At 33.3% G+C, this 11,031-nt stretch overlaps 1 pseudogene; it reads left to right on the plus strand.

Annotated features, from left to right (window-relative positions):
- The first annotated feature begins 7,758 nt into the window (after positions 1–7,758).
- Positions 7,759–11,026, plus strand: LOC148598257 (uncharacterized; annotated as a pseudogene).
- Positions 11,027–11,031: the final 5 nt, after the last annotated feature.

Consider the following 11,031-nt stretch of genomic DNA (forward strand, 5'->3'; position numbering starts at 1 on the left):
AGGTTACGTCTCCAAACCCTCGAGTTTGTTCTTTTGTTCGGAATGACGACCCCACGCATCCAAAAATATGATATACATTTTGATATTCTTTTGGCGACTAATTAAATGACTTTACTCAGCATTGTCTTAAAATCTACAAAATCTTCATTTGTTATGGATAATGTGTGATGTTCGAAAAGCTTCGTCGTATGTGCGAATAAGTTAATCAACTTATCATTACAATCAATCAATTATACATTAAACATATTTAAAATTCTATTTTTTTAATCCTGTTTGTTTTCTTACTCAAATTTAGAACGTGAAGAAGTTCAAATGTGTACTATTTCCTTATGGATTCTCTCTGTAGAAACACTAATCGTGCTAATCAAAACATAGTTCAAGACAGGGTATTTATTAAAAATTATTTAATTATTATTTATTTATTTATTAAATTCTTTAAAAAGTACATGATGTCGATCATACATGGATTGTTTAAGTACGTGTTGCGATGTCTTTTGTTTTTCCTTATCTTCAGTTTTTATATGTAATTGATTTTTTTTTCTGTTACCTACATAATGCATGTACAGAGTAGATCGTCCAAGATTCATTTCGATGCTTCGGTATAATTTTCTCGACATTTAATAATTGAATTGATGAAATGCAAGAGTGATGCCGCGATCTTCTATATATCATTAAGTGTGACTAAACCTAAACAGTTACCATGTGCAAAAACAGAAAATTTATGATCCTACCATTTTTTTTGTAATTTTTACAATTTAAAACAACAATATCCATGAACACTGACGACCAACAAATGAATGGGCACTTATAGTAAAAATAAAAATAGCCTAACCTTTAAATGAAGGCAATAAAGTTCCAAGAAGATTCAATGCATAATAGAAATATAAACCATTATTTATTCACAAAAATATCAACATAACAATTAATCAAACAACAGGTGTGCTATCCGATTGAGGTTTGGGTGTACTTATATTATCAAACCGATTATTGTCCGGGCTTTTTATTAGTTCTGTACACGTGACCTTTATTGGCGGCTTATACACTTTCTACGCCAATGAGATCATTAAAGCTGTAAAAACCTTAAGGCAGACTAAGTTGGCGCTTAAAGAAGCCTTTTTATAAATGTAACACGATTCTTTACCGCCACAACCATTCTCCTGCCATGCGAGCCACGTACTGTAAATAATAGCACCAAAAATATTGCACCAGGACCAGTGCCTATAAAAATAAAAATCATAATAAGTAATATAAAACCCTTTGTCGGATACATTTTAACAGAGATTTCATTCTTAAATAATAAGACATTTAAATCCTTTTAATACTTTTGGTACGGGACGGTAGCAGACATGGAATTTTCCAGCGGAATTATAAAATATTCTATTATATTTAGGTTCCCAAAAACGTGTCTGCTCCCTTCCGTTCCAACATTGACAAACTCCGCCCACTTTGGTCTCTATATATGTACTTACGATTCAAAGTGTCAACAAAACAGGTTCTCTCATGTAAAATGATCAAAACTTCAATAAAAAAAAAGATTTTTTTTTCGGATACAAATATTGCAACAGTATGCAGGAAAATAGTTCCGGAACCGAACTAGGTAGGTGTGAGATCCACGATTTAAACCTGAAGGCCGTAAGAAGCATCTGAAAAGCAATACTCCGCGATACCGCCAAATCTTCAACTTTTATTGTTTTGCACATCGTTCTGACATATTAATATCCAAATAAAAAGAGAAGGTTTGCAGAGTCAGAGGAAATTCGGGGTCTGACTAGGGTCTGCGCTACAACATTTGAAATCAATATTTGTCACATTTGATTAGAATTTTGATACAGACAATGAGAATAGATGATAGTAACAAAGTTAAATACCAACCTAATAATCAAGTATAAACCACTTAATATCCAGACCAAATGTCCTATGAATGTCATTAATGCACCTGCAATGTATGTACAACATACATATAATTTATATTGCTACTTGTTTTGTGCTACAATATTAAAATCATCACTATTTAAAGTTTTATCATGAACTCGCGGGTTGTTATGGCGTATCCTGCTGCGCTATAAGAGACGTTTTGTTCATTTTCAAAGAGGATTTTTCTTTCTTATATCCGGACGTCAATCGACCGGTGCTTCTAGAAAATTATGAGATTTTTTGCAAGATACAAAAATACTTGTCACAAACATTCAAGTTGTTTTTGGACTGGAGTTGCTATTCTATTGTTTCGTGTGGTTCGGGCAAAAGAAAATGTATATTTATGTCAAATTTCCCCACCTGACCATTAAAAATGTAATTAAACATGCAACTCCATTGCTTGATTCTTCTAAGCATCTAAATACTTGTTATTTTTCACATCTTACCTAAGAGTAGCTAAGGCAGAAGGTGACTGTATAAAACGGAAAAATATGGCAAACAATAACGTTGGTAGAAATACGTAGAATAGGTAACCGTCACAATTGCAACGTCTAATAGAGGCAGTTATCTCTATTTGGGCATAGTGATGGAGGCAGGTACAGTTGGTGTAAGTCTATAAAAGATAAGAGGGTTCTTTTAAGTATTTCATACGAGCATTAAAAGGTAATGTAAATTTTACCTTGTCTCATCATTCTTTAAATAGTGTTATCAGAAAGGAACTGTAAAACAGTCAAGAATTTCAATTCACATACTCACACTGACAGTCAAGAGCCAATACAATTTCCTTCCAGTCCACTCGAGAATTTGATGTATAGACAGTTTATAAAAACTAATTCATCAAACGTTTCTAACGCATTTCACCTCTGAACAGTTACTGACCATTATTCAAGCAAAAACAAATTTTAATATCAGGTTCGTACAATAATACTCAATATGGACGACGTGTTTTCCATGTTTCATATCCATGTATTTATTTTGAGCGAAATGTTGTTTGGACACATGTACATGTATAAGAGCATTTTCTCACCATTCTTTCAATTATATTACACCAGCATACAAAGCCGAAAACAAGATTATTTTTTGGTCTGCAAAACGCTTTACATCCAATCTTTGTTATCAGAGGTGGACGTAGAAAAGAAAAACAGTGATAAAACCTATACTGCTACCACAGTCTCCAAAGAAAAAATTGTGGAAAACCACAAATTTGTGCTATCCTCTTTTTTTCTCTCTACCAAGGACGATGATTGTGATTTACTGTCTATGTACTAGAATACTGAACTCCAAAAGAATCCATACAAACAACAATTCTGCTGCATCTGCAAAATGTACCACCAAACCTCTTCAAAACTTTTAACTTCTATACTCACAACTGTCAAAGAGGGTCTGCAGTCCTACCACAACACTTGTTACTCGCGTAGTGGTATCAATTCAATGTGGATCCTGAAAAATTCGAAAGATCTTTTGGAGACAATCAGTTCAAGACTATTATCTGAATATAATAGCGTTAAAACCTGTGATTTTTCAATAATGTATACTTCTTTTCACCATACCCAGTTAAAATCCCGAATTAAAAAATATACATCGTTGTTTCTTCCAAAAAAGATGGTACACCTAGGTACAAATATATAGTTCTTGGTAGAGATTCCGTATACTTTGTAAGGAATAATTCCAAATCATCTTCTAAATATACAGAGGAAGATGTTTACAAAATACTGGAAGTTTTAATCGACAACATATTTGTCCATTGTGGTGGACGTGTTTTTCAACAAACGGTCGGCACGCCAATGGGAACAAATTGTGTTCATTTGCTTGCTGACCTACTCCTTCACTCTTATGAGGCTGACTATATAGTTGATCTGATCCAAAAAAAAGAAAATCGTTTGGCTAGATCTTTTCATCTCAGTTTCCGCTATATAGATGACGTATTATATTTAAACAATCCTAATTTCGGGAATATGATACATCGCATCTACCCCAAAGAACTTGAGATAAAGAATACTACAGACACTATGCAGTCAGCCTCATATCTTGACCTATACTTAGATGGTAAAGGAAAACTATTGACCAAAATTTACGACAAACGTGATGACTTTTAATTCAGAATTGTCAACTTTCTTTTCATTTGTGGCAACATCCCTTCAGCACCTGCGTATGGAGTGTTCATATCACAAATCATATGTTATACCAGAGCTGGCCGAAACTATGCAGACTTTTATATCGCGCTAGAACTCTAATAAATAGGTTTATGCAACAGGGTTATTTTGCTACAAGATTGAAGTCATCACTACAGATGTTTTATGGTCGTCATCATGAACTCGTAGATCGTTATGGTGTATCCATCTACACCAAGAAAACAGATTTATTCAACAGGTCATAGTTCCTCGTTTATCTACCTCGGACGACTTTTTATAAGCAACTCAACGGGTGAAGAGCAGAGGACGCTTACCCTACCGGTGCACCTGGTCCATACTCCCAGTTTTCAGTGGAGTCTGCGTTGCTCATTTGCTTTTGATACTTTGTATGTATGATTTTAGTTACTTTGTGTTCTTTCTTGTGTATGTTTGTTGTCCCTGGGTTACATTCTTTACCTTGGTTCCCTTGATTACTATAGCACAACATTTGCGATTACTCTATAGCCTTTATACACACATGTACATACAGCATGAATTTCTTACAACCAGCAAAATTTCATGAAAAATATTTTACTGTATTATCATCTGTACAAATTGGCTTATAAAACTCAGAAGTATACATACAGTGGCTGTTACAAGAATGAGCAAAGTTTTGTGAAGACAGCTCACGGAAACAAATATTCAAAAAAATTGATAATTTGAATGTAACAAGTATGAATTTTATTAAAATAAGAGAGGCGTTATCTTCTTGTATCAGTGAAGCGTCTATATATAATCTAGATCAATTGCTTTTGTGTTTACATTGACAACTGTTGAATGTCCATTTTTTGCCATGTGACAAGTGTGATTTCCCGACCGAGAATTATAATGTAGATATGTAATATACTGAGAGTTTTTGTCAGCAGCGCAAGCTTTATCGAATATGACATTTTTATTATATTTTAATTAAACTCAGTCTTACAAATGCATATGGCTCTACAATTTGCAAAATTTCGGTTGAAATTTTACGGGTTTTTTTTCAAGATATCCTTTACGTTAATGTATGTCCACACTGCTTTATTAGTAGCATTAATTCAGGTGAACTGAGGCAAAAGGAAAGTTAAGAAGGTACATGTATAAATGTATAAACGGCGAACGTACAAACTGTGAGGAGTGGTAATTATGTTTTAGCGAATGTCTAAATCTAACTAAGACTCCAATTACTGTGATGTATTGTACTCAATATTAACCCCTGCTACTGCAACTTGTGGACACCGTAGTAATTCCAATACATATATACCATGGCCGCCACACAAACTAACATATGAAGCTTTTTAAACATGTTTTAAAGATTGTCATAAGCCTGATTGATAGGCGCATCCAAGGGAGGGGAAGCCATTCAATTCTAGACCCGGCGTTTTAGATTGCTATAGAAAACCGTTAAATTTGCATTCAAACAAGAGAGGAATGAAATGGATAAAATGGTTGAAAACTCTTTTCCTACTAGTATATGCCATCTTCTCAATTAAAGCTTCTGGTGTAAGGGAAATAACAATATTTAGTTACTTTATAACCTTTACAAATAGAAGGTATTTTTCATTGATGATTTGCAGTACAATGCATATATGATACGGTATTTCAGGGTATTTCCCTTTAGCTACATTTCACCATAAACTTCATCTACTGGGACTCATTTTAAAAATATCATTTGCCACAAATGTGCTGGACAATTGTCTGAGGCAAACTTTGCCTCATTTACAAGTGAAACCAGATCTACATGTAAACATTTGTTTTTTTGACACAACTTCAAGAACAGCTGTATGAACCAACTTTGTTAATCCATCATTGACAAGGGAGAACTCCTTTCTGTCGTACATACCATCAAGCATAGATGCCCAAGATGCTTTTATTCCAACATTTGGTATCAATTTTGGCATAACTGTTGTGATGCCTGAAATAGCAAGTCCTCCCTCTATTCCAGCCAGGGTCGTCAAGACAAATGTAGGATTTGAATTGATGGTACATAAACATGTGTAAACAAACCGCCCCCAGAAAGTGAATAAAAATATTTAATATATTAAACCAATATTAACATTTTTGTCCTTTACTTTAATGTCCACACTGCTTTATTAGTAACATAAATTCAGGTGAATTGAGACAAAACAAAACAAACTTCTGTTTGAAGTTCAGTTTAGAGAGTTTAAAAAAAAACACAGATCCAAACATATGCATGTACAAGGCAGACAGGAATTGTTTTCTGAATCCATATATCTTGATTCGTACTTATTTAATTTATTGATAAAATGGAATTAAGTCATGTTAACTCGATTTGTTCACACGCAAATCTTGGAAATGGAATTCATACCTAAACGATTCATATGTTCATTAAAACTGATTTTTTAACGTGTCATAGTTTTACTTTGCTCTTTCGTCTACCCCGGACTTGCCTTTGTATGGGCAACTCGGTAGGTGTTTCTAGAAAAGCAGGGGACGCTTACCCTACCGGTGCACTTGTTCCATGCTCCAAGTTTTCAATGGAATCCTGGTTGCTCTTTTACTTTTGTTACTTTGTATGTATTATTATGGTTATTTTTGTTCTTTGTTGTGTGTGTCTGTCTTCCATGTTTGGTCTTTGTCCCTGGATTACTTTCTTTTGATTTCCGCTAAAATCTAGGTTTCCTTGATTACTCCATCAATATATAATTTAATTCAAAACTATACATGCAATTACTTACAATCGCCCCTTTTTACATTTTCATCAATTTGACCGTACTTGCCAGTGGGAAATTCACTATTCAAATTGAACTACTAATTATGAATGCAGGGAACAGAAGATTGTAACACAGTTTTTTTCATATTCAATCTGGAATTAAGTATTTTGTGGAGTGTTATTACTTTTCAAAATTATGTTCGTTTCTGTGTCTAAAGTGAACTTAAGTGAATAAAATATAATAAATGTCGAAAATAAAAGTTTGATGGGATTTATTAGTGAAGACATTTGTCAAGGATCTATTTTGTGAGGAAAAATCTGTTTCATTGTTGCGGATTATGGACCTTCGGTAATTTATCTCTTTAAATTGATCTAAAAAAAGAAAGGTTTTCTTTACACGTGTCAACTTTTGTCGCTGTGTAATATGTAAATAAGGTTTACTTTGAATTATATTTGAAAAACCCGGGCGTAGGGCTAATAAGATATTCGTATAGCAAGTTGCATGTATCTCTATATCCGAAACCTTTATTTAGATACATTTTGATTTGCATGTTCCAGTATTACATTACCATACCTATCATATGCATGTATTTTTAACGATACCATTATGGGTGGTCTTGAAACCTATAAAGTGTTATTACAAAAATATAAATAACTTGTATATACAACTTTTTTTTTACCAAATTCATATATTTCCATTTACATAAATAATTCAAAAATTGTTTTGCTTTTACCCGTAACAGATTGATTATCTATAATGTAGCATTTACATGTACATTGTCGAAAAAAGAAAATATGTATACCCGAATACCAAATTTTTATCGATAAAAATATAAGATAAGTACGTGGACATATGTGAATTGAAATTGTATTTTTCGACTAAAATTGGAAATTTTAATATATCCAATTTTAAATATCATGAAAATAGAACGTATACTATTTTTCTCATTTTTACGTATAAAAGCAGTCTTTTGATTATTATTTGTTTTACTATTTTTAGTAACCCAGTATTTACAAATCATCATGGGTAGAACACAGAAAGAATGTCGTATTTTTGGAAAGGGATTGGGTATCCACAAGAAAATTAAACCTGAGAAGCATGTAGGAAGACCAGTTTACCAAATCAAACATTAAAAAAATCAGACCACCTAAAAGTTAAAATATTACAATCTGGAAAATGCACCGATTCTACATCAACAAATTGAAGACCCCTGTTTCAAAATCCCCATTGTATGCCATTCTTTCATCCAAAGACAGTCTGAGACTTACCATTAAGGAAATAAAAAAATTTAGTCCGAAAGAATACCGATTCATCAACCTTGGAACTTAGCAGACGCATGTATCGGAAATAACAATGCGTGCTTCTGTGTGCCCAGCTGCATTTAAGGTTGCAAGTGAAAGAAAACCTCCAATTAAGCTTGAGACAGAAGTAAGGTCTTTAGGGTTGGCTATTGTGATTTTGGCTAAGTGCCTAGACTGTATGAAGTCCTTCGAACATCAGTCCAGCCCAAAAGTGCCTGGTTCACGCCCATTTGACGTAAATGTTCGCGTCGTGTGGGGAAGCATGGTTACTGCTAAAGGTCCAGCTCACCTAATCGAGTTTTGGGCTACAATGAACTCGCCAGGTTTGTATCAGCCGTTTTTTGCTGTCATCGAGGCTGATATTGGTGAATTGTGGCTAGATATTTTGCAAAGGGAAATGCTCTCTGTTGGGCAAGAAGAGAGAAGGCTTGCAATGGAAAGGAATGACTTTTATCAGGAAATCCCTGCTATAACAGTGCTAACCGATGGTGGATGGTCTAAAAGAACCCACAAACATTCCTATAATGCTGCAGGTGGTGTTGTCATATTTATTGGTAAAAGAACAAAGAAACTTCTACACATTGGGGTACATAATAAATACTGCTATGCATGCAGTACCGGCAAAACTACTCCTCATAAATGCTATAAAAACTGTGATCAAGACAGCCAGTCCATGGAAGGAGATATTATATTAGAAGGCTTCAAAACATCTGAGACAATACATGGCTTAAGATACATGCGAGTTGTATGATATGGGGATTTGTGCAAGTGTGACCGCTCAAACCTGGAGAAACTTGTCACGGACAATCTCCTTTATAAAGGTAAGCACAATCTTACTAAAACTATCCGTGTCCGCTTAGTATGCGCCCTTAGATGTGCCATCCGGGTTACAGACAATAAGCGATAATAACAAGACCATTTAAGAAAAAACAATAAAATTTTTATTCCCTTAGCTTTCAATTGGCAGAAATATGTCGTTCGTCGCAACCGAAAAGGATGCGAATATTGCCGTTTTTAATATTTTATACAGGAATTTTAGACCATTATTGAAATTAAAACTGTTTGCAACTTAACAATATATAGAAATAAGTCATTTTCAAGTAATTGAACTGAAATCAATACGTCACAGCCAAACATATGATGTCTATTTTGACAAGTTTTAAATTTTAAACCATAATATAAGACCATAAAGGTAATTTCAAGTGTTAGCACTCATTCAATTTGCAAAAAAAATATCTCAGTTTAAAGAGTTTGGTCTGCAAAATATGTATCACAGCCATCAACATAATAATGATATAGACAATTTTAACGTTTCTTACATTTATTTTAGACTAATAGGTATATTAAATGTGTCATCACACATACACTTTGCAAAAACATGACATTTTGAAGATTTTTGACTGAAATATGAGTGTCACAACCACCAACCGATACTAATATTGCCATTTTAAATATTTTTAACAATAATTTTGGACCACTATTGAAATTGAAATTGTTCACACGCTTACAATCTGCAGAATTATGAAATTTTTGCGAAATTTGACTGAAATTGATGTGTCAAAGCATCACACATGATACTTTTCTTATCATTTTAACATTTTAAACAATAATATAAGACCAGAGAGGATATTTTAAGTGTTCGCATTCATTCAATTAGCCAAAAAATGTCTCATTTACAAGAATTTGGTCTGAACAATATGTATTACAGCCATCAACATAATAATGATATAGACAATTTTAACATTTCTTGCATTAATTTTAGACTAATAGGTATATTAAATGTGTCATCACACATACACTTTGCAAAAATATGTCATTTTGAAGATTTTTGACTTTAATATGAGTATCGCAACCAGCAACCAGATACTAATATTGCCATTTTAACAATAATTTTGGACCATTTTTGAAATTAAAATTGTTCACACCCTTACAATTTGCAGAAATATGCTATTTTTGAGAAATGGGATTGAAATAATGTACCACAGCCCATATATAATACTTATTTTAACAATTTTAACATTTTAAACGATTAGTTAAGACCATTAAGGTAATTTTAAGTGTTGGAACTCATTTAATTTGAAAATATATCTCATGTTCAAGAATTTGGTTTGAAATATATGTATAACAACAATCAACGCAAACCTTATCTGGACAATTTTAACATTTTTAAAAATAATTTTAGAAATCAAATTCATTCACAATTTACACATATATCTATATTTTTTAAGAATATTGTGCATGATTATTTCTCATGCAGCTCGGAGTGTCGATAATACATGTAAACAATGCAAATATCGCGTGATTTCGGTAATTCTCAAACTTGCAAGCGAGATTCTAAAATCAATTTTGATTGTACAAAACTTTTGCATCCTAATCCATTATATGTGTGTTTTATAAAACATTTACTTCACTTTTTCTTTTCGGAATGGGGAAAGGCATTTGACGACGGGAAATAAATCGATGCAATAGGGGATGGAGCAATGGGGAATGGGGTTATAGGGAATTAGGTAATGGGGCTATGAGGGATGGGGCAATTTGGAATGGGGCTATGGAAATGGAGCAAGGGGAAATGGGGAATGGGGTATGGGGCAAGTGGAAAGTTTATCCCATACAGGGACTGTAGATCATAGGAACTTTCCGAAAATAAATATGACAGAAAGACAGCTGCTAAAAAATTAAGTAAAGACATACAAAATTAAGTTCATCACGTATTTGGCAGACATAGTAATTGTTCTGATTTTTGTAGAGCGAACGATCAAACATTCACTACATGTACAAAAATTTCAAGTGATATACAATTAACTGATGATTTGGATGATGAGACAATAAATGAACAAAGTGAATTTCGGACTGATGGTTCTTCTTTAACATCACAAGAAGAATCAGGAAACGGTACAGATATTGAATATAGTAACGTTGAGCAACATATTATTACATGTCTTCTTTTCAAAGGATAGCTGAAATGTATGATCGAGTGATTAATAACAGCACCAC

Source organism: Perna viridis, chromosome 14 (assembly GCF_037379345.1).
Source record: "Perna viridis isolate PV_CMFRI_1.1 ecotype Kerala chromosome 14, ASM3737934v1, whole genome shotgun sequence".
NCBI classification, from domain to species: Eukaryota; Metazoa; Mollusca; class Bivalvia; order Mytilida; family Mytilidae; genus Perna; species Perna viridis.